Genomic DNA, 18,988 nt, shown 5'->3' on the forward strand with positions numbered 1-18,988 from the left:
AAAAGTCGTTTATTTAACATTGCTTTTGTAATTTCTTCATACGGTTTGCTACGCCAGATGAGTTTCGATTTTTCGAATTCTCCAAATATAAAAATGGAACTGGAAACAAAGAAAAATACAGAAACGATCGGGAAAGAGAAACACTTTTTACAAAGCAAAACAGGATGATAGACATACCAATGATGGAAAAGCAGCAAAAAAATGACCCAAAGTAGTTGATAATGGTCATGGTCGAATTCATAATTACTTTTTGATCTATTAAACAAAACTTCTCGTAAGTCTACCAGTCAATTATATAAAAGTCGATAAAGCAAAAAGCACATGTATAAAAAAGAAGAAATTTGAGGGTCCATACTGCCTCGCTACTTTTGTCGTTTAATCCTTAGAGGTATGTATTACATTACCCCTTAGTTCTTAGAGATATGTATTTAATTTAAACAACCATCCGACTGTTTGCATGATAAATTTTATTTGCTGACCTGACCTCACGTCTACCCAATCTAGCTGTAGGCAGATGTAATTCCTAAAAGGAGTTCGATAAAAAACAATACCAATTCGTTCAATTTGTTAGGTGAAACTAAATCGAAACTAATTTTTTACTGCAGCACTTGATATATTGTCCTTCTATTTCTTTCGTTTAGTCTATCCTCAGTTTATGATATTTGATAGCCTGCAATTACAGATAAAAAAAAGAATTAGAAATATAGTAATTGCGGAAATTATAGATGAAAGACAATCATCATTTGGAGCCGCTTAGCCTCGACGAGCGTTTTAACGACCGTAAATACCGTTTATACTCTTTCCGGATCTCCTTGCCCAAATTCGGCCCACCGTCCGTCAAACCGCGCCTGACCGGAGGATGTGTGCCAAGCACCGGCGCGTCCGAGGAATAATTAATCATTGGAAAAATTGGAAAGGAGGGCGAGGCTATTTGTTCATCTCCATCCTTGATTATATAAAACATATTTATGAGAGAGTGTCGGCCGCATGCTCATGTGATCTTAATTGTGTAACTCCAGGAGAGTGAAACGACACGCGAGTCCCATCCGCCGATCTTCACTGGAATAACATTTTCAAAAAGTCCTCTCAATGTGTGTTCTGAGGGCTGTTTCGTTATAAGAGAACGGAAAGAAGAATTATTTTCAAACAGCCAGACATGCAATAATTTTCTTAAATTAAAAATTCAATTTAAAACAAACTGGATTAATAAAGTTTAAAATAAAATATTGTTTAACAAGAACACGCGATGCCTGCAGCTTGTAACTGAAATGGGTCAAAAATTAAGAAACAAACGAAACCAGACAAGAAGTTTGTGCAGCAGTTTTGTTTTCGACTCACACATACCTACTTTTCTTGTTGCTTCTTGTTCCTACTCTTCTCAGTATAAAAAATAATTAATTAATCATATTATTAAAATTGCAATAAAAACTGAACACAAAATATGATCATGGTCTAATTTTTTATAGTTTTTATTAGTGAAATCCAAGCATCAACTACAAATAACTTAAAAAATAAACTTTAAAGCATTATCTCTGAGCCTGATTGCCTAAAGTTAGTAACTTCTCACTGGAGGGTTAATGTCCAGCAACCCTTGAGTCGGGAGAAGGGGTTAGAACAGTTTTTTCTAAATGATTCTCAAATAAAATTCCAAGAGCAACGCTTGGATTCGAACTCAGAAGGAATAGCGTGGCAAATGTAAATTCTAGTACGCACTGGGATTCTTTGAGTCGATTCATGTTGCGGGACGCGCGGGGCTGCGTAGATTCATTTTGCGAGGCAGCCCCGACTCTGCTCCGCGACAAAGAATCGGGTCCAGAGCAAGATTCAGTTCACATTCATCAGTGCTTGTGAAAATGATCAATATTTCACGGCGGGAATCAGCACGGGAAAAATCTTTTGGACACGTTGCGATTAAATAATGGCGCAGGGTTCAGTAATTTTTTGAGTATGTCCCCGACAGATTTCAAAAACATTTTAATGAAAGTTGGTAGTCAAATTTCCAAGAAAGATACCAACTTTCGGAAATCTATCTCTCCGGCCAACAGATTAGCTGCCACTCTCTGGAGACTCGAATACTATCCTCATGTACGTACACCTTCAGGATTTCAAAACAATCAATATCAGATTTCGTTCCAGAAGTGTGCGAAGCCGTTATTCATCGTTTTTTGAGCCATACCGTTCAATGTTTGGCTTTTGGATTCCCGATTTCTGTATTCCGTAAATGATACATCCCACAACACCGATGGGAATGCATGTCTTCGAAAAAACTGTAATATTCAACTCAGTACTCCACAACATACCTTTGTACAAGACAGTGTCAAAATTTGCAAGAAAACACTACAACGTCAACTAAATAAATAAAGCAAGAGCGCTTGTTCCGATTCACGTCCACTCTGGCAAATATTGCGCAACATGGGATTCAAAAGAATCCGAAAATGCTAGCCCGCAACACACCAGATTCATTGCAACAATGAGTCCGGGCAGCCCGGACTCAGGCTAGACGCAGCCGAGACTCTCCGGAGATTAAAAAAGTCGACTCAAAGAATCCCAGTGCGTACTAGGCCTAAGTCGGACACCCCTTAACAAACGGTGAACGAAGCTTCAGAATTTTTTGTATAAGTATATTTTATGTTGAATTATCACGCTCTGTTCAAACTGCTTTAAATTTTACTCAAACATTTTAGGATTCATGCCATCTTCACTGAGTAACCCCCCGGAAAGTAGAACCGTTTAAGTCATCAGTTCTGATTAGTTCAATATACAAACACCGAATCTTATACCAACAAACACCACCAACTTTTTGTAGATTTAACTATAAATTCAATTTTTCATTTGTTCAATTAAAGGTTTTGGTTCATGTTGAATCTTGAAACATAGATTAACAGATAGTGTTCTTAAGTAATATCATGGAGAAATTATAAGTTACGTGATACATGCTCTAATTAATCTTCACACAATGAAATTGTTGGTATTATTTTTCACACTTTACTATTAACGCAAGGATAGATAAAAAGCAATCCTTCTTTGAGTTACGAGTATATTATTGTTCTTGGTCCATGCGGTTGACAATATAAGAGCACATGTAAAGAACTTAAAATTTAATTTAAAACGGTTCAAGCAGTGTTTTTATATTATGTAAAATGTCCGTTGTAAACTGAGAAGCTATCATCTACAGTAACAGAGTTAACACCTTGTTTTCAGGTTATAACGTCCACGCGTCGCATGGTCCATCGAGCATGTCCTAGCGAGACGCGACGAGATCCACAGTCGCGGTCGCCGCTCCGTCCGGATTCCTAATTCACAATTGTCGAAGTAAATGGCCGTTGCGAGAGAAATCTGTAACGGTGCGTTTTGAAATAGATGGCTTTTGCAAACACGAACTGGCGCTTCCACGGCAGCTACAAGCGGATGTGGTCTCTTAAATGGAATCATTAATTACTTGTGCATCATTAACAACGACGTGGGTACGCACTGGCATCCGCTTCTTGTGTCGTAACACTGATTGCACACTGTATCACTACAGATAATTCATAAATCGAACCACACCTTAATACAAATAACTAGTTAATTGGTGAGTATGGCTTTTTAAGGAAGAACGACTTTGACTTGGGTGTTGTTGGAAGTATTAGCCAAAGTATTACTTTTTACAATTGGCAGGGAATCAAACAAAATTTTATAGCCATAATCACTTGAATACCGAATGATTGCAGCACAGCGATAAGGTGAATCTTTATACTAGTTAGAATGAAGTAATATGTTGGTCAAGCGAATCTGACCCGATGAAATCTGGTAGGTATTAAACGCTTTCCACTTAAGCGAGTTTCGATCACTTAGATTCGGTCGAATCGACAATGGAACGTTGCAAACGGAGAACAATGGTACTGTTACAAATCTCAGCGTTCCAAGGCAATCGGATTCATAAAACTGTAATCGGGCGTAATCTGGGTGAAATTTGTGACACTGTCGAACTGTCAGTTAACAAAAGGTTGATTATTGCATCTAGAATTTATGTTTTGAATAGTAAACATCGTTTGCGGCATGCTTAACCGTAAAGCAGCTTCTGACCATTCCCGACAGGAAAAATTAAGTATACAAGCAATTTTTTCTTTTACGCTGCCGTCATGCTGAATGAAAGTCCACCCTATTAATATACACTATTTGTTTTTTCTTTTCAAATAAAAAAAATTACAATTTGTCAAAAACAGGGATAGAAAATATAGCAGTTGATAAATGTATATCTACAAAGGTTCTACTTCTACTCTGATTAAAACAATCAATTTTATAAAACTGGTCTCCCAGCCAACAAACATGATCCCGTTGATAAATTATTATGCGAGTTTTTTAACGGTTGAAATTGCTATCATATCTGACAACAAATATTGGTCGACATCGCTGAAGGAGATACCTTGATGTCCCACATATTTTATATCTAGATCAATGTCTTCTACAAGTCTAGTTTTCCTATTTAAGCAGGGTGTTTTTTGTTTAAATGACGTGTTCGTTAATCGATATTTGATTTTGTAAATTACCACTTCTCTACCTTATTTAGACTTTTCTTTGATGATAAATTCGTACAAATAAATATTGCCAGAGTAATAGAACCTGCGATCATCCTGGTCTGCCTATTCTCACTGATTAGGTCTAGACATCTTTCAGATATTTGTCATTTTTAGTAGAAAACTTAGCACAGTAGAATACCGCGAAACAATGCTACAAAAATAGTCATACATAATGGTTTAAGTAAAATAAAGTAAAAAAAAAAATGAAAGTCGGCTTTATGAACACAATCGAATTTCTTCCTTCAAAAGTGCTAAAAGAGCAAATGCAATGACGATACGACTGACCTAATGACACTCAGACCAAATAGTGAGAAGGGCCAAATACGAAAACGTGTCCAAACTAAACCAGTGTGGTATGCAGACCAGGATGAGCTATTCAAAATAATTCCAGTCGTCTTCGCTCATCCCGGTCTGCCTTTTATCCATCTTAAATTATTATCGTGTGTGCGATTTTTCAGTTGTTTCCTTTTGTAAGTACGGAATTTCACCCATTAATTTTTTTGCCCCAAGTTTGAAAGTAGTGATATGTATTTTTGAAGTTCCGTCGTTCCTCTTCTCGCAGCTATTGACCAACTAGTGCTTTTCGACTTTTATCAGTGGTGAGTGGTTTAGTGTTACGTCAGTCTTGTACTTTGATAAGTTCAACATAAAAAGTATATATATTATGTACATTATATTACATATTTTTTTGGTTTCTTTAGTGAAACAAGTTTAATAATTAAAAAGAGAGGATAGTCAGAGCAGTCAGATCGAAATGACCTAACTAATGGTTTATCATCCTGCAAAAAACCTAAAAATACGTATTCTGTATAAAACCACAACAAACATAACATCATATTAGTTTTACCTAAAAATAAGAAAAGATAGGAAAAGGCGTATTGCTCTAAAATTAACTATATATTGTTGAAGTCGTGAGGAGCGGTTAAAAATTAGGTAATTTAGAAAAACATCTTTTCATGATTTGCCGACGTTTCGACCTTTATTCAGGCCATCTTCAGGGCCTGGGTAAATTACAAAACATATGTTGTTTGTAAAAAATACAATATACATATATTTACATGTAAATAAACATACATATGTATAAATATAAATAATGGTCCTGAAGATGACCCGAACAAAGGTCGAAACGTCAGCAAAAAAAATGAAAATGGTGTTTTTTTAAACTGCCAACGCTCCTCAGACTTTGACAATTTATGAAACAACAGGTCACTAAGAAACACACGTTAACTTTATGATTAAGAAGTCGAACGTTATGGATGGTCTGCGAGTGAATACAGGCATATCTGCAAGACTAGACGGGCACAGTCAAGTGAGCAGAGTTATCAGTTCAGATTTGGCGATGATACAATTTTCTAAAAACAAAACTTATAAACTGGCATGTGACCGAATGTAATTATAACAAAGTTAGGTAAATCCCAGATACAATACATGTACCAAAACTTATTCTAATGCAAATCAAATCCTTAAAAGAGAAGAGATATTTTTTAATTATGATCTTACTCGTTGAAATCTCGTTTGTTTACATTAGGATGAGTAATTGTAGGATACATTCTGAGTTTCAAATGGTAAAGGATTCCCATGAACTCGCCGAGAATTCAAATTGCGTAAAAATCGTTTATGCCTTATCTCGGCTCCGAGGGTCGCGGGTTGCATCAAAACCGTGGAAAAGCCGGCTTTGGATTTGCGAAAGGTGCTAAAACTAATGATAAACGCCGGCCGAGTTCACCTGAGAGCGTTTCTCGTAAACGGCCACCGAGACAAAGGATGCGTGTGAACTTGGGCCCCGACCACGAAGATGTTCCCAGGTTCAGACAATGAGTTCGCAGGTCCTCCAGCTTCTTGTCGCAACACAGTTGCCGCAAACGGCGTTTTCTCCTCGCCAGGTTATTCGCAGACTGAAATAGCTTGATAGTTTAAAAAAACGCTGAAAAAACATAAAAAAATATGATATGTGACAGCATGGTATAAGCGTATGTGAAAACCAATACAATCCGTGATGGGAAAATAGTTTAACGATGTGTCATTATTGTCGGATTGTTGTTAGCCTCAACGATGGGGGAATCTTCTTCCTAAAGGAACAATGCGAAGTAAAAAAAAAATCGATACCAAACATTTCCAATATTTACACTCTACTTTCGACTAACGGATATAAAAAATACTTTTGAGTATAACAAATTAGAGAGACAAAATGAGAACAACTAAATTAAATAATTTTCTGATTTTTACTATTATAATTTTTGGAATGAAATTGAAAAAAAGTTGTTGGAGTAAAGTATTAACATTAACATTTAACTGGACACTTGTAAGTGCAAACCAGCAGAAAAGGGCGAGCGGGGAGCATCCCAAAATCGATACATTTTAAATAAAGTATATTGTTAGGAAATTGTCTTTGAGTAGTCTCTGTGAAATATGTTCAATAATAAATTATTTACAAAAAGCCTATTGTAAAAAGAAACAATAACTTTATGTTTATGAAAATATTTTTTATAAAATATAAACGTTCAAGTACAAGCAGAAAATTTGATTTTAGATATATTTAAGTCATTATAATTAAAATTGCAGGTGCACACGTGCACAGAGTTAATCCTATCATTTCTCGCAGCCCACCGTCAATTCCAGTTTTTGCAATTTTCAATAAATTACCAGTAGGTTCCAGAATCACCTCCGGGGTCAAACCTCGGTCTTATCCGTCCAGCCACCGAGGTTGGACTATGTCGGGTTGGCATCAGCAGGGCGTTCAGCACCCAACGCAATCAGTTCCTACTTCATTCAAACTTTCACTCACCCTTAAATACATTCTTATTTCTTTACCTTTATACCTATTTTTTTGTTACCTATGCATATTAGTATACTGTACAAATATGAACACATGATTAATATATAACCCAGCACAACACTAGCACTAATGCTGGCATTACACCGGTAGAACACATGCATTGAGGAGCCAGCCATTGGTGGCACTCAGTGTGTATGATTAGGGGTCAAGGAGGTCCCGAGGCCATCGTCGGTTGAGGCAACGTGATGGGATGTCAGGATGGGAATGAGTGAAGAGGGTTCGTGCATTTTGGTTAGGATGGTTAGAAAGGTTAATGTGGAAGGTTTGAATCTGGACCGGATAAGTTCGTTTACAAAAGGAATATTGAGGTGTTCGTGCATAGCGAGGTTAGTGACATAATAAGGTGCTATGACAATTTGTCTATGGACTTTCGATTGGAAGGACTGGATATTGAAAGGCTTAGCAGTACCCCACAGTTCCACTCCGTACATCCATGTTGGTCTTAGTAAACACTTGTACAGTGTTAGCTTTGTCTTTATTGTCAAAGTCGATTTCGATCAAAGAAGTCTTCAAAGTAGTCCAAGTCTTGTATTAAGTTGCTGTTTATTAAGTCTTGTGTGAGGAGACCTATTATAATAACGAGCTTAATTGAGGGTCAATGAGGTATTCAAGTTCAACTACCGACCTTGTCACACTGCTTATTGCGAATTTATTATTTAATTTATTGAATGCTGAATTTGTTCTGCTGAATTTACACATGCTAAAAAATTCATGCATTTTCAACACAACTAGGTACACAAAAGTATCATACATTAAAAAAATAAATAAATTGGAACAGGGAACAATAGCTGTAATTGCTAAATAAATGACTATTACATCATTTCGTTTATTTGCTTTACAAAAGAAATCAGAAAGAAATGCGAAAAACTATAATTTTGTCGTTTCTGATCAGGTTAGACGCTTATCCCTTTTTTTCGGACTTAACCCCCCGAATACAAGTCAACAAACACACCGCCGACACAAACATTTCTCATTGTATTATAAATGTATAAAAAACTGAAGTCTTGGAAAGCAGGGGGGATCTAGGCTTTTCTCTTTCCTCAGTAGTCGGTTTACAACAATATAAATCCTTGGTTTACGTTCGTTATCAACTTGGTACAGATTCGGCATAGAAGATGGCGAGAAGCAGAAAGGCGACTGATAGACAGAATTTCAATGCTCGAAGTATCAAGTCACTCACAAACACTCTGGACCAAAATATGATCTTGAAGAAAAAAGCAAATTCAGCTGTTACTGCCAAGCTTCCGACCTATTTAAGGTCATCGATAAGGGCAAAACTATCTTTATTAAGTGTACAGATTGAGATATTTAAGTGTTTTACAGGCGATCTCAAATTTCCTTGAAGACCTACTCATTCCCCACATTACTATGGAATGTGAATTGGCAATGTTAGGACTGAGTCGCCTTTCAAGAAATGTTGAGCTTACCTGTAAAAAACGTAAATATCTCAATCGGTAGATATATTGTCGGTAAGCCATATATGAACTGTTAATAGGCCGAAGGTTTGGCAGTAATTACTGAATTTTCTTTTTTCTTCAAGATCATTGATCCAGTGTTCGTGATAGGGAGGATGATCGGAAACGAACAAACTGCAAGTTCAAGTTGCCAACTGCTTATCGAGCAGTGTCAACAATTTCAATTACCTGTCATTCCTAAAATTTTCCAACAGTCTTGGTTTTTTTTTAAATTACCGTGGTCATGAAATAGTTGGGAAAGAAAGATTAACCTGCTTATCTTCTTGTATCCAGCGAACAAAGAGCTAAACCTTGGCAAGCATTCTTTTTCCAACTGAAACAGAGAATTTCACGAAGTCCGATTTGTGTCGCGCTAATAATAAGAATCAGCAGAAACCATCTCACGCCTGGACACGTTCCGGTGAGCGTTTTTCCAGGCGGCCTTCGGAAGGCGCTCACTTCCATCGATTTCGCCACGCCGCAAAGCTCGACATCAGGAGCAGCAACAACGGCCTAATTACACGTTACAATTAAACCGTGGAGTTGGCCCACATCCCGAGGGCGTAGTCGTAATTGCAATCCCGACAATGCCCCCGGACGGGCATTGTTCGCCTCCTCCGTCGCAGAAATCGTCATCGCCTTTATTGTCTAAGCACCGATCCGGCTTCCCCGCAGCACGATTTAATTAGGCAGATTTTCGATACCTTTTGTCAACTTGCCGTTAACGCACGACTGTTTTCGACATTACCGAGAGCGGATTACACCACGTGCTTTCATCCCTTTTTCAAAAGAAGTTTTCGAAATTGAAATTTGTTTACGCGCCTTCCCTTTTACACCACCTACTTTCGTCTACATGAATCGAGCCTTGATTGAAGGTCTCGTCCTTTGTCATGGGCCAGTGGAATAAGGAACTCTTTTAAAATTGTTACTTCCGGAGCTAATTCGATTGTTTTACTCTAGAAACTATTTTTGCCTGTAATCTCGAGAAAAAATATGAAACTTTTATGAATAGTTAAATTGATCTTATTTTTAGGTATTGTTGTTTTATTCAAATTATGTAAAATGTAGTTTTACTGAAAAAATTCCAAAATTTGACGTAAAACATAAGCAGCAATTTTGTTATTTATTTTTTTAAACTTTTTATTAACGCATTTTTTTAAAAATTGCTTTCCTATTGTAGTTATGTACGTAATTAGGAAAAAGAATAATTTAAAATTTATTTAATTTTTAAAATAAAAATATTTTCCCTAAATAAACCAGAAATGAAAATGGTGTACACACCGGCAAACGTCGTGCATTTGTCAATATTTTAATCGCCTTTAAAAAGGTCTGAAACTAACCATTTATTTGGGAGGAGGCAAAAAATAGTTGGAAAGTAAATTATTAAACTACTAAGACTGTGGTGGAGATAGAAACTATAACGAAGATTTCTTGTAAAATAAACCCCTAAGAAGAACTACAATACATATATTTCTAAATGTTCAAACATCATACTGATCTTGATCTTCGAGTGGTCCTTCATCACGATTCAATATTACGATTTTGTTTTTCAGAAAAAAATTAAATAATTGAAAACCTACAAAACACTTCTACTTAATTAAACTGTAGACGATTATTTTTATTGGACATTGATCATAAAGATTAGCCAGTTATGATGACATTGTGTTGGAAGATATTTTGACGCTTATGAATCATTTCTTACTCTTTCTCATTCTCATTCACCCTAATTCTCTCTCTCTCTCTCTCTCTCTCTCTCTCTCTCTCTCTCATCTATCTATATATCTATCTATCTCACACACACACATACACAAATTGTGTTGCAATGAATTTTCCTTATCACATTGATTTAAAAAATGTTTGATAGATCATTATTAAATATTACACTGCACCAGCAGGGGACGACTAAGTTGGTAGGCCATGGATTTGTACCAAACTTATTTTGGCGATTCTACACTCCAAAATATCGGACACAAATCGCAATACGACACGGAATATTCTACTTTGGCAGGATTTAAAAATATATCAAAATACTGCTTTTTTCAAATTTTAATAAACATTCTGTAAGCAAAGTAGGAAAATACTCAAAACCTTAGATACGGACTTTCGGGAAAATCAGTGTGAATTAATTTATTGACTGATAATTTTGACGACCTTCCCTACCCATCCCAAACTGACTGACATTCCTCAAGCTCTACTGACAAGTACATTTTATAACTGTATGAAACAACTAATTATTTTTTTTACTTCGATAAATAATGTTAATTGACAAAAATTTGGTATTTTCTGTATTTTCTATGGAAATTTTTTTATATATTTCATGGTACGTACGTTGTTAAAAAGGTACGTTCCTCTTCTTTCAAATTGTCTGTTCGACTTTATAATCCTTTTAACCGTTTTTGAATTTATTTTGTTTCAATCAGATTTTCTGATAACTCCTCCCTCAAAAATCGGAACAATTTTAGTGGTCAAAAAATGGATAAATTAAAATTTAAACAAAAGTTTATATTTCGGGGTCGCTAGAGGTGCTTACACAAAATTTATGGCCTAGTTTACTTGAAAAATATTTGTTTTAGCTACTCTTTGGTTATTGATAAACTTTGATAGCTTTTGCTATATTTTTATATATAATCTACATAAAAAATGCTATAAATCGATAGCTGATTTGAGAAAGAAGAACGGCGAAATAAAAATATTGAAAAACAGAAAATTTGAACTTTCCAAAAAACGTTTTGGTGAAACCACGGCCTATTCACAATAAGTGGCGTATAAGTGTCCGACATTTTGAGTTTAGAGCCAGTAAAAAAAAGTTTGGTCCAAATCCTTGACCCATCAACCTGGTCGTCCCATATTAAGATATGGTGGGGTATCGATTGAACTTGACAACTTCTTTGTGTAACTTTTTATTGCCTTTATGTATTTTTGGGACCACTGCCGGTACCCCTTAGTGGTTCGGAAAAACAGATAGGCAATAAAAAGTAAAACAAAGAGATAGTGAAGTACAATAAATTCCCCTCACATGAATCAATGACGACAAAAATAAAAGGAGAAGAGGTTTGATTACTAAGATGTAAGTGAAAAATTTAGGGCATGTTTTACTGGACATGTTTTACTGTAATCAGACGTTGATTTAGAGGCAGGTTCGCGCAGGTTTAAAAAAAAAGTTAATGCAGTCTAGAAGTGCACCTAAATACTTTTATAGAAAAATTCCTTGCCGTTCGATCTCCATATAAACAAAATACATATTGATAAAAAAACGGACTCTCCAGTTTTTTTTTTGCTTGAAAATACGTTCCTCTTCAAACTAACCTCCGCCGCTTCGTGAGACTGTAATGGCTCATTAATCACTGTGCAATTACTGATATAAGTTATGTATGGTGGTCCAGCCCAGGGTAGAAAATAGTCTCGCCGGCTGAATACAGACGTTCATACGTCTTACACATTTAGTTCCAATTAAGCATCAACTCGGAAAACGATTGTACGATTGTGAAATTAACCAGTCTTTTTTCTGTTTCTATTACAGGTACTGGATACAGTTGGATTTTTGGAAAATTGGGTTTATGCAGAGCCTGACAGTCAGCCGCTCGTCAAACCAGCCGGCTCGTCGATCTTAAGGTAGAACTAAACAATTCAATTGAATATTCTATCTGAAAGAAAAACGACATAACAACAGTCAATGATAATATGCTAAAAAGTCAAGCTTCTTTTTACTCTGATGAATCGAAATTAGCAAGTGACCTAAAAAGCACATCAACAAACTCAACCGCAACATAAACCGCATGTTTTTAAATATAGGAAAAACATAAAGCTTCTAAAGTAAATGTCCTTTATACACTCTAGGAAAAAGCATCTGCAGTCAAGTTCGTACATAATTAAAAATTAACGATACATTTATTGTAATAATTAAAGTTGTGTATACCCCATTTGATGATGATTAAATCATAAACAATAAAATTATTTCCTTCTGTCTAACCATAATTTTCTCCTACTTTCCTATCATTTTAACAAATACCCTACTCTATTATTTTACATTTAGCAAAAAAAAATTTAAATTTTCTTTTTTGTAATTTTCTAAATAAAAATACGACAAATCACGAAATTGCAAGTTGAATCGTTTTAAAAGTAAAATAAATGTTTTTTCCGTTGAAAATAAACTAACGCTTTAAATTCAGCAACCTTGAAATTTAAATTAATTAACGTAATAATTTTCCCATTAGGAAAAATTAATAAGACTTGATTTCCGATAATCCTTTATTTATATTCAATACTGAATGATTTTTCTCGCAGTCTTTGATCGATTTGAACTAGCAAATCAATTAAAATAATTACAACAAAATAAAAATGCAAACAAATTTGTATAATCGATTAAATGTTTTGTTACAATTTTTAAAAAGTTCATGTGCAAAACGGGTACACAAAGGTTACGAGCTACTTCTGAAAGACTAAAGTTGTATTTGTTTATCAACTGTGTTTATTATATTTCTGTGTTTTTAATGCGCTTTCAAGCAGTTTATTTTTATTAGCTAATGCAATTCGGGTCTTATTTTTCTTCCGATCGAGTCCTCAACCTTTGTGAATTTTATTATGTTGTTTTTTTTCTGTTCGTATCTACGAATTATATCTTGTTTTCGTTCCCTTTGCTTCCTGTCAGCCAACGAGACTCAAAGGACAAAAAAATATATTGAATTTTTGATTTTTTTTTAAGATTCTATCATTATTTGTTTTTACAACGCTGTATAACAATTGATGTGTTTACTAAGAATAATTGGAAGAATTGTGTCAATTATTTTATTATATAAACCAAAATTTTGCTTAATTGCAAAGCGAGCCTAGTTGGTGTTCTCCCACTTTTTTCTTTTATATAAATAGCAGAATATGTTTTCTCCCCTGCACTTTAACGTTGTATAACAAACCATGGATTGTCTGCAAAAAATTCTTTCTGATGAAATTTAATTAAAATACGGCTTCAAAGTAGTTAAAAGCTGAGGAACGCAATTGCCTGTACATATAAAACGGTTTCACGATTAGCCTTTACCCTTTGAAAAAATTTAATTGGCACGAGATTATATTTTAGGGAAAGAAGCTGCACCCGTTAATAGAGTACAACGTTTCTTGGTAGCCAAAGTCTAGCTAGTTAGAACTCAATTTTATTCTTTGCGGAGAAACTTACCAGTCCTTTTGCTTACAAGCCGATCATCCTGTTTGTGCCTAACTCGGAAAATCATTGAATTTTCACTTTAATTCACACTTCGACTCCTCGGCTAAAGATCATGTATGGGAGATTAAACGAAATATGTGTATGTCAGAAGACGTATCGCGAGACGGGAGCATATCGGACGCTTTTGATGCGGCGCCCTTTGATCTGACAACACCGGAACGATCTCATGTCTGACATCTGGGCCAGTTGTTTCGTCTTTTTTTATTTTTACAATCGTAAATCCCATTTTTGGTCTAGGCTTCCTGGTCGTTGCTTAACCGTTTGAGCCGCAAACAAAGCCATATGCGACTTCGCACCACTCACGCGTAAAATCCATTACTTGAAAATTGTGTCATAAGGTAAAATTCTTAGAAATTAATTTAGCTTGATTTCTACTCAATATGTAAACTACATTTCATCCATACTGTCTGGACAACATGCACGATCGTTTATGACACAAACACGCCACTCGAAAAACATTTGAACAAAGTTTTGAGAAACGAAAGATCAATTCAACTAAACCTGATAGTTTACAAGGTCGTTTGTTAACAAACGTATACTTGTTTTAAACAAAAATAAATTATTTTCACTTTGTATTTAATAGGTCCTGAATTTAAAATTACTTATCTCTAAAATTATTATGAAAAAACAGCCCCACCTAAACCACATAAAATCATGATAATATGCATTGAAAACAAGTCATTGAATTAAGTATAAAAAATCAAATAAAATTTTTTATTATTACTTTTTATAAGACTTATTATGTGAACGGTTTGTACAAATAAAATTCACGTTGTTTTGACGTTTCAGCCCATTTCAAGTATATCCAGTTTGTTACTGGAAAAAGTATTGATTTTATATTATTCCATTCCATTTTAATTGGATAGTACTTTAAAAAAAACGTGAATTTTATTTAAAAACACCTTCTAATAATAAGGCTTACGAATAATAAAAATAAAGCCATTCCAATAAGTAAAAAAAGATGGATAACAGCAAATGTAGAATCTTCCTTGAGTAAGGTAGTGAGTATCTGTGTCTTGTTCCGATTTTTGGAAGAAACAGGACTATATCAGTGTACATAGTACTGATAGTTTAGTTTGTTGTGTGTTTGGAGTGAATGTATTTATTAGAGTGACTGGGTAGTGTGACTATGATGGTGCAACTTTAATACCCCATAGACTCTTAATTAGGTTAGTTTTATAATATGTGGGCGATGGACGATATATCAAGTACTCCACTAACCTTATTGAGTGAATGGTATAATGGTATGCAAATAGAAAAGGACGTATTAAGTGTGAATGGGTTTGGATCTAGGAACTCCAAGTGATAGGTGATGAATTGACCTAGGTATTGATTGTCCCAGTAGTCCAACCTCGGTGGCTAGACGGACAGACCCAGATCTGACCCCGGGCTTGGTGAATCTTGAGGTTTCCCTGCAATTTGTTGTAAACGGCCAAACCTGGAATGGCCGGTGGACTGCGACGAGTGATATGCTCAAGATATGTGCACATTGGAGCTTATAAACGTTAAGCATTTCGATCATAAGCTTATAAATCCAGACAAACCAAAACCATTGATGCAAGAAAAATGAAATAGAACAGTAGTTAAAAAAGTAAAAACTTTTTCATCTGAATATTTTCTAATCGTGGATGGCTATTCCTTAACATAGATGAATTTCATTGGTGTTTTCTCCAAATTATAACATTTTAATGAACGTTGAACCGAGGTGAAAGGGAAGCTGTAAAATGAGAGAAACAAGCAAAATCCCGCAACCAGAACGCTTTCTTTAAAATAAAAATAATTAGGACATATCATGTAAAGATAATAATCCACAAAGATATGGATATGAAATACAGTGAACAAAAATTACAACCTGCAACGATTTTATAATCAGTTTATAATTTCACCGATTTTTAATATGACTCGACAAACGTTAATGATAAAGAAAAAAATCTTTTTATGAGGTGAATTTACAAATTAAGTGGGCACATAAAATGTAAACCTGGGTTAAAACACCAAGTTCATGATCTTCATTTTTTATTTTTATGTTGCTTTCTTTTGATGTTTTCTATTTTGTTCTGAAAATGCATTTATTTGACTAATTGACTGTCTAAGAATATAAAAATATTTGCACAAATAAAATTGATTAAACTTACAATTATATTGTAGAATTAATAAGGTTTGAAAATCTCGTCTCTCTACTAAGCAAACATCATAGATTAGTTGAATGGTTGAAGCTAAAATTTTTGTATGTGGATGTTGTATTTGTTACCGTGTAAATAATAAGAAATCGTTTCGAAGTCCTGATGAAAAAATTATAATCTTCGAAAACTTGACGAAAGAATTGATTGGTTTCGTTTTGTTTTCCAAATTGGCCTTATGCCTGTTTTTTATATGCAATAAACGTTACAGTGCATAAATGCTTTCTAACAATTTACTAATATAAGATTTCTTTCTTTCAAACGGAACAGTTAGTAAGATATAAAATCTCTTAACAGGCCAAACCACAAAAAAAAAAAAAAAAAAAAAAAAAAAAATAGATTGGTCTAATAATCCAATAATACGTGTGTTGATAGTGGATGAACTGAACGCTGACTCATAATTTTGTTTGCGTCCGTCTATTATCGCTGGTTTTTGTAGCACTCATAGTCGTCATGCCATCTCCAGTGAGGAACGCGTATGATTGAAGTGAAGTGATGAATGAAAACTAGCGAGAATAGACAGACTACAAAAATATTACTTGTGTCGATCATTTCAAAATATGGCATGCTATCGTTAATTTATTTTTCATATACAGTGTATTTTTGAAATGCTTGCGTGAACCCAATTAGCTAAACGGAGATGAGGTGTTCATTTTCACATTTTTGAACCACTTTAGTCACGCAATGATTTGTCCATCAGTCTAGATTGCTCATTTTACATTCTAACATCCGTTGATCTGTGATGGAAAGGAGGTAAATAGCAAATTGCCGGGATCCCGTTCGTTTAACGAAGAACCGAATACTGAATATATTCGGAAGTGAAACGCATTGTCGGTAGAGAGAGGGACGAGGGCTGGTCTCTGGCCACATCATGTCCCCGGGGCTTGTAGGTGTTGAGATCTGGAGATACGCCTTCGCCGATGAGATAACCCGCGGCACGACCCGGTAGCAACAAGGATACAGCATGGATCGTGGCCCGGCCCTGACGTACAAGAGGACACTTTTACTTTGCCCCCTTACCTGCCCGAGTTCCAGTTCCGGAGGTTTTCCTGGAGAGGCCAATCGCGCCAATAAAGCGGAAATGTCCAGAAACTATAAAAGGCAAGAAATCGCAGAGTTACCAGATGAAATCACAGCGCTGAGTCCGGAGGGAACGCAAATGTACTGAAAGATACTTCATTACAAGTTGTCATAATGACATGATACGAACTTAAATGGAAAAATAGTACCACCATTGCGATGTTTATGGAAGCAGGATTAAGGATGGTCTCTCTCTCTCACTCTCTCTCTCTCTCTCTCTCTCTCTCTCTCTCTCTCTCTCTCTCTCTCCCTCTCCCTCTCTCCCTCTCTCCCTCTCTCCCTCTTTCTCTCTTTCGCTCTTTGTCTCTGACAATCAATCCACCACTGAAGAAGGTAAAATGACGAAACGTGTCTGACGAAGCAAACTACTTTTTTAATAGCTTCCTTAGTTTTTTATGCAAGATGATGAACTGGTTGAATGAAGTAGTTTTGAGATGACCATGTATATAAAATTCCGAGTAGATTAGATCGACCGTAAAAGATTGCTTGAGTAAGTAATATAATTAAAGTGCATTTCTTGGGCGGTTCAAATCATAAAAAAAGTGCTGTGGAGTCAAAGTTAATCAAGAAAAATCCGCCAATTATGTTAATAATGTTAACGTATTCTAGGTATGTTTTCAAGTAATCAGTCAATCTTTTGTTGAACAATTCAAGCAAGGAAGGTGTTTGAAATCATAGATTCAACATTATTCGATGAAGACATTTCTCTTGGCGATTAACGAACTGTTAACGTAATGCGTTGGGGTTGAAGCACGACAGGTAGGCCAATTGAACAGGCAGTAAACCACATTGTTAACTACGTCCTGATGCATTAGAACATCTGAAAAAAAGCTGGGATCCCACCAGTTGAATCCGTTTTTACGACTACGATAGGACTACAAAGAGCTGAGAGGTGAAATGAACACGCTTTGCAATTCATATCAGCCCATTCGTACGCACTACACTAATCACTAATCACCGTTAAGGTGAACTGGAGAGATGGTCGTTAAGGAATCTCAACAGCAATTTGGGAATTTTATAATTTAAATTTTCCGAATTTTCTCCGTTTCTCGGTCCTTCTCGTGTTTCAGCGGTGTGACGCGAATAAAAGTCTAAAAAGACGGTGGGAAAATACCATCCCGATTTATGGCAGATCAAGGCCTCCCTTTTACTTCATTTCGCCTTCGATTTGTTATCCTTTGAACTGTAAGGAAGGCTGCGGTGCAATTGATACCGGGCGGGGTACATCGTGATATTGAAAGTTTCGATGTGAAGGAAGATATTGCTTGTTCAAGGCGAGCACAACACCTTTTCCATTTTTTTCTTTTTACTAGATACTCCTCTCTAAAACTCTTCATAAAATAACTCGCAAGATTTGCACCTTGAAGTCTGTTATTATGCATTTAAAATTGTATAGGTGTTAGCATATTTGAGTGTGTATCCTAACAATGTTTAATTAATAATTCTAAAAGTTTATTACCGCCACCGGAACACAGAATTTGATGTTTTATTAGATAATAACGATAACCAGGAGAGATGAGTAAAAATCGACAAAATTAGATTGACATTAGGGGTATTCACGATGTTTGTAAGATGTTAACTTTTGTTAACTAGAATAGAGAAATGTCCAGTAAGATCGTGAATGCCCCCTTCTTTTCTTAGCATGTTAAACGTTAATTTTTCCG

At 35.5% G+C, this 18,988-nt stretch overlaps 1 protein-coding gene across 1 annotated transcript in view; it reads left to right on the top strand.

Annotated features, from left to right (window-relative positions):
- Nucleotides 1–12,369: 12,369 nt before the first annotated feature.
- The window catches only part of LOC106665128 (MDS1 and EVI1 complex locus protein EVI1-like), a 96,270-nt gene continuing 89,651 nt past the window's right edge, over nucleotides 12,370–18,988 (top strand). The window contains exon 1 of the mRNA XM_024230373.1: nucleotides 12,370–12,461. The gene's annotated coding sequence lies outside the window, so the exon portion shown is untranslated. The remainder of the gene's footprint in view (nucleotides 12,462–18,988) is intronic.

Source organism: Cimex lectularius, unplaced genomic scaffold (genome assembly GCF_000648675.2).
Source record: "Cimex lectularius strain Harlan isolate CLEC.00 unplaced genomic scaffold, Clec_2.1 scaffold138, whole genome shotgun sequence".
In the NCBI taxonomy this organism is placed as follows: Eukaryota; Metazoa; Arthropoda; class Insecta; order Hemiptera; family Cimicidae; genus Cimex; species Cimex lectularius.